The following is a 7,098-nucleotide window of genomic DNA, read 5'->3' as shown; positions in this document are numbered from 1 at the left end:
TTCTCTAAGCCCCAGCAGAGTAGATCAGAGGGTTACGATGTTAAAAAAAAATTTTTTTTTCTATAAATTTTTTGGCAGATGGTTTGCTATTACCCCATGGCTCTGAGGCTTATGCAAATACTATTTAGGAGGTGTAGGCCTCATTTTTAATTTTCTTTAGGCCATATGTGATTTCTCATAGGCATAACATCAGAAAAAAAGAAAGGAAAGTATCTAGGGTGGCAGATTGACTAGGAAGTCAGTAAAAAGAGAGATGTTGTGTGTGGCTGTAAGAAATTAGTAGTGCTTCTGTAGAAGCAGTCTTGGATGTGTTTGCTCATGGATTGGCCTACACGTGGGAGTAATCTCAATGTTTTTGGGGTCTTAGAACACTTTACAAATCCAATTAAATCTGTAAATTCTAGACCCAGAAACATAATAAACAGAAACCTCTGTATAGATACAAGCATTTCACCAACACCCTGAAGCTAATTTATAGGGGTCCAAAGACCCAGATTAGAATCTATACTCCATGAGTCTGGGCAGGGACATATTCAAACAGGAAAGGCTGTGGGTGGCTTTATAAAGTTTGGCTGCTGAAAATTATTCACTCTCTTGATAAATGAGGCTGCTTATTTCTCTCAATGGCATTTCTTTTTATCAGTGTCAGTATTTTGCTTATGGGTTCTTGTTTCTTTCTCTAAATTTGAGTATTGCAGTTCTTCATTATGTGCATACTCTTCAGGAACAAACACCTTAGGTAAACTCTTTTAATGAAGCCAGATGCTTTTTATTTTGGACTTGACAGATAAAACAATTTTAGCACAATTAGGAAAAAATGAAATATTTATTTTCTTTTGGGAGAGCAATTATTGAGTAAGGTCATTGTGATTTCTGGAAGCCACGCTTCCTGGAATAATATTGCCCACAAAAATATTGAGCAAACTTAGCACTGCTAAAGATTGGGTTGGAATTTATCCTAAAGGGACATATTGAATAATATTTTTCTTCTTTTGCCAGTAATCACTTATAAAATCCCTGGGAAATGACAATATTTGAACATTTTATTTATTAGTGGGGATAGACTGGTAATTCAAAGTAATTTAATTTTAATAAATATTTACTGAGAACATACTATGGGACTTATGAATCTTAATAAAAGGAAAAATTATTTTTTGAAGAAGGTCAAGAAAGTTAGGTCACACAAGTAGCAAACTCAGATATGCCAGGATTGGAGCAATTAGTGGGGATGGGAAAGGGAGAAGAAAAGACAGAAGACTTATTTGACCTTATCATTAGAAACACTGTTCTTTAAGTGGCACAGAGATAATTATATTTTAATGTCAGGGAAGAAAATTTTTACCATAGCTTACCACTTGGCTGTGCTTTGAATAATAGAGTAATAATAACGGAAACATTGTGTCTTGATTTTCAACATTGAGAATTAACCTATAGACTAGATGCAAAATATAAATCTTTTAGATTGGAATGTATTTTCCAACCTGATGATGGAAAAGCATCCTGATTGAGGTAGAGAATGAGAAAGAGGAAGGAACTGTGGAGGAATGGTAAGATTAAGATCTTTACCTTACATATATGGGGAGCAAGATATTCCATCTCTAGTTGGTGGAAAAATAATCTACTGTATTAATGATCTAAGTTTATAAAGGTAGTCAATAGAAAAACTAAAAATAATAACATAAGCATCAATATTTTTTAGGTTTAGAGTTGAATAATAAAATAAATCTTTATCTATCATGGCAATGAGGAAATAAATGATACCTAAATTTGATAAATGAGGAATTCATGGTGTAAATGTGTTATTTAAAATGGAGATAATCCTTGGAAGAACTTAAGACATAAATTGTTGAATAAGGTTCATTCCAAAGAGTGGGGCAGTAAACCCTTGCTTTTTTGTCATTCACCTTTGGGGTGTATTTAATATTTTAACTTTGTGCTAAAAATTTTAAAAAATGTTTTTTAAAAGAATTAAGTAGTAATGAGAGAGTAAGGGATAAGCCAGGTTTTCTGGCCTGGAGAAGTTGCTTGCATGTGACCACTTGCAGTGTGACTGATAATGAAGCATGGCAACTTTCACGGTCTATACAGAGTGGAGAGTGCTGATCAGATGGCTTCTTTTATTGATCTGTATCGAATGTTTGTCCTTTCAGTTTGATCCTGATAGCTTTTTAGTTGTCATAGGATAAGAAATGATGTACAACCAGGTACATACTAAGTCAGATATTAAACCCACTAAAAAGTTTACTTAAAAATGATGGGAGGGTGGCTGGGCATGGCGACTCATGCCTGTAATCCCAGCACTTTGGGAGGCCGAGGCAGGTGGATCATGAGGTCAAGAGATTGAGACCATCCTGGCCAACATGGTGAAACCCTGTCTCTACTGAAAATAAGAAGTTAGCTGAGTGTGGTGGCACGTGCCTGTAGTCCCAGCTACTCGGGAGGCTGAGGCAGGAGAATCGCTTGAACCTGGGAGGTGGAGGTTGCAGTGAGTCAAGATCTTACCACTGCATTCCAGCCTGAGTGACAGGGCAATAAGTCTGTATTTGTGGTCCTACAATGCATAAAAATGCACTTTATGTATAATGTAACAATGGAATGGGAGAGGATTATGCTAAAAGGAATAACATTGTAATAAGTTTGCATTAATCTGAATAGATTGCTATAACTTATGACATTAATTGAAATCCCCAGAGAATCTCTAAAAAATAACTTAAAAAAATAGTGAAAAAAAACCCCAAGGGAATTAAAATGGTTCAGTAGAAATATTTAATACAAAAGGAGACAATAATGGAGAAATAAAGGAACAAAGGACATGAAACATACAGAAAAACAAATGGCAAAACGGCAGTTATAAATTCTACTTTATTAGTGATTATGTTAAATGTGAATGGATTAAACACTTCAATCAAAAGACACAGTTTAGCAGGATAAATTAAAAAAAAATCCAACAGTGTTTTATCTACAAGAGAGTTAGTAATCAAAACCTTGCCACAAAGAAAAGAGCAGGGCTTGATGGTGAATTCACTGGTGAATTTTATAGAGTGGTTATAAACTCTTCCAAAATATGGAAGAGGGAATACTTTTTAACTTGTTCTATGAAGTCAATATTACCCTCATACCAATGTCAAGCAAAGGCATCACAAGAAAATTACATATCAGTATTCTTTATGAACATATAGGTGAACATCCTCAGCAAAGTACCAGCAAAAAGCACAAGCAACTAAATAAAAAATATAAAAATTTGACTTCGTCATAATTGTCTTTGTCTGCTTGGGCTGCCATCACCAAATACCATAGGCTAGATGGTTTGTAAATAACAGACATTTATTTCTCACAGTGCTGGAGGCTGGGAAGTCCAAGATCAAGGCATCAGTAGATTCACTGTCTTGTGAGGATATGTTTCTTCTTTCATAGATAGCTGTCTTCTCACTGTGTCCTCACATAATGGGAAGGTTGAGAGCACTCTCTGGGTTCTCTTCAATAAGGTCACTAATTTCATTCATGAAGGCTCTACCCTCAGGACCTAATCACTTCTCAAAGTCCCCACAGTTTAATGCCATCACATTTAAGGTTAGGATTTAAACACATGAAATTTTGGGAGAACACAAACATTCGATCTGTGGCAATAATTAAGAGCTTTTGTGCTTAAAAGAACAACATCAAGAAAATGGAAGGTCAACCCACAGAAGATATGTTCAAATTACATACCTATGAGGGACTAGCATCCAGAATGTATAACTCAACAATAAAAAGACAAAAAATTAAAATCTGGGCAAAGGATTTAAATATGTATTTACCTAAGAAGATTTTCAAATGGCCATTATGCACACAGGGAGATGTTCAACATCATTTACTATTAGGGAAATGCAAATAAAAAACAAAACAAGATGCTGCTTCACCCACAATAGGTTGGCTATCACAAAAAAAACAGACAATAGCAAGTGTTTGTGAGCACGGGGCATCACCATATCTACCAGAGGTAGTGGGTTGGGGGAATTTCTATTTTTTTGTACTCATAGCATTGTAAAGGGGATTTTGTACTCACAGCACTGTAAAGGGGATTTTACAATGCTTTTATAGAGGGAAATATTCCTTTTACAATGCTTAGGTACTTAGATAACTTAGGCACATAGATAATTCTAGATGGTGATGGGGGCTCCAAGAAGGGAATCTACGCTTCTGATTATAAGACAAGTGAGAGTTTGAGTGATTATTTGAAGATGTTGTCCTATTTGTACTCCAAGGTGGTAAATTAGTTCATAGGGATTGCAGAGAGTAGAGTTAGAAGAGACTATTAATAAATTTTCTACCTAGAAATCTTCTGTCTACTAAATGGTACCTTGGCACACGGTGATAAATGGTGTAATAATATGATGTTCATATATTTTGGACTTCTCATCATGATGTTTTCTTTAAATCAGTTAAGGCAGATGTGTAGGATCTGGTGAGGGAGTCATTTCTGGTCTAACTCCTATGTTCCTTGCTTGTCATTCTGTTTTCAGATTGTACCTAGTCTTTCTCATGTTGTCAGAGAGCCAGATACACCATTTGAGTTCATGTACAGCATGCATAGAAACCACTTTAGCTGGCCGGGGCATGATGAATCAGAGGGCATTAATATTTGGGGAGAGTATTCTTTTCTTTTTCTACATGTGTCCTTTCTTTTGACAAATTGCAGGTATTTTAAAATCAGAGAGCTGTCACACAACAAAGGAGTCTCAGCCTCTTTTCCTTTTCTCCCAGCCGAAAAACATTGGAGCTCTCAGGGCACCTGCTTTTGTGGTGCCAACTGCAATTACAGCAAACTCATCAAGAGCAGAAGGAAATGCCTGACCTTGAGCAAGGCATTCACTACACTATCATTGTGTAGTGAAAAACACAGGGTGCAATTTTATCTTTTCTAAAGGCCAGTGATAAGGTCTTTTGTTCTTTTGTTGTTTCTAGAGGTTTTCTGGGAAGGAAATTCACGGCAAATGCTACTATGGGATTACAGGACATTTTAAGGACATAGTGATTTTACATAGATCTGTAAGTGGGTGGTGAAGTTTCTGCACAAATCTTTTTAAGTACTGGTAACTCCTTTTTAGTCTATTTATTGATATGGACTTACCCTGGCTCTATCCCAGGTTTAGAATAGTATCAGAAGGAATGTGGATCTATGGCAAGTTTTCACATAATTAAACATTGGAGAAGCTTGAAACAGATTCATTAAAGTGGATTGATCACCAAACTTCATTATTCAACCAAGTGTGATATGTGTAACCTTTAGGAAAATACTGTGCTGCATGTTTTCCTTTGTGGAAAGCCGCAGTTGCTGAGTTCTTTGAGGTCATGTACGATGGTATGAAGCTACACCAGGGATATGCTCTGTATTAGGAATGGTGCTCTCAGCCTATCATGAAATATGTCAGTTTAAAATAGCTCTACCTAAAAGCTGTCCAAATGACATATATAAAAGGGAAGAGAAAAATTAAATACCCTGGGGAACGGAAATGTTTAACTCAAAGGAGTGGTAAGGCCGATTTCTCTTACCCTTTCTTCTGTTATTCTGTCAATCTTCACAACTGTATTTATTTTTAGAATCTTATTCTATAAATTTATGCCGTGCTGCTGCCTTTATTCCCCTTTATGTCAACTGTTAAAAAAGTCAAGCAGTAGATTTTCACTCATAGGAGTAACCAGCATGTTTATTATGGATATTTTTGTAGTTTGTCCTTCAGATGGCCCCAGATCAATAATTTACACCAGCAAAATCCAGCTTCAAAACATATTCCTGCAGGCTGAAGGATCTCTCAAAGGGTTCCTTAGCTTCTATTGCCCAAAATGCTTATGTGTGTGGCAGTCAGATATCAGCTGTAGTGTTTCTCCTCCTTCAGATATAGAAAAGGTTGGTTCAAACCTCAAATATCTTATCCTGTGGCAGTCTCTTAGATCCCCGCAAATTTCCACCAGATCTTTGTTTTATAGAAATTCTGGCATGGAAACTTTTTGTCCCTGTATTTGTGACCCAGTGCACAATCCTATAAGTGTTATCTTGGTTCCTTACCACATAGACATAGATGTGACTCTTTGTGCTTTTCTTAATTTCCTAAAAAGGTTTCCACCAGGCAACTTAGGTGCCTGGTAGATTTAACTGAAGATTTGGGAGTGGTGATGACCCTGGGGAGACAGAATTGGTATTTATTTTTCGGTAACACAACTTCAAGTTGAACACTGCACATTAACTACTTTTTCCTCCTTCTCCTCTTCCTTTTCTTCTCCCTCCTTTCTTCTCTGTTCCATCCCTGCAGGGGCAAAATCATTGTTGTTTTATCTCAAACACAGCAGTTCAGCCCTCCTGAACCCTACAAACATTCATGCTGTTAGATTTCACCTTCCTCTCTAAGGGGGAATTGCAAATAAAGACATTTCATTTTTTAAAAGATGTTCTTGTATCCACTCTAAAAAGGATACATAATTTTTCACTTCTTATTTTCAGATATCACCCAACAATCATATTTCTGTGAGGGCCATTATAAAAGTGAAGCACTCAACAGTGACAGTGTAATTTTGAAGAACATCAGGCTCTGGTGGGAGATTCAGAAGGTCCAAGTATATAATTAAGCGGATCCTTTTTGCACACCAAACATAATATTCTCAAAACCAAATCAGATGTTTTTCCCTTAAAATTATTTGTTTTACATTCTTTATCTCTATTGTAAAAGTCACTATTTGCTTAGTCAGTCAGTAATCCAGTCTAGAAATTTTTGAGAGTCATTCATGTTGTTGCGTGTATCAACAGTTTATTTTTAAGAATTGCTCAGTAGTATCCTATAGTTTGTTTAGTCACGTTCATGTTTGAGGACATTTACATTGTTTCCAGCTATGTCTATTATGAATAGACTGCTATACACATTTGTGTACAATTTCCTTCCTTCCTTCCTCCCTCCCTCCCTCCCCTCCTTCCCTCCCCCTCCCCTCTCTCCTTCCTTCCCTCCTTCCCTCTTTCTTTTTTTCTTTTTTCTTTCTTTCTTTCTCTTTCCTTCCTCCCTTCCTTCCTTCCTTCCTTCCTTCCTTCCTTCCTTCCTTCCTTCCCTTCCTCCCTCCCTCCCTTCCTTC

This window comes from Cebus imitator, unplaced genomic scaffold (assembly GCF_001604975.1).
Source record: "Cebus imitator isolate Cc_AM_T3 unplaced genomic scaffold, Cebus_imitator-1.0 Scaffold351, whole genome shotgun sequence".
Taxonomy (NCBI): domain Eukaryota; kingdom Metazoa; phylum Chordata; class Mammalia; order Primates; family Cebidae; genus Cebus; species Cebus imitator.
This window is presented reverse-complemented; position numbering follows the sequence as displayed.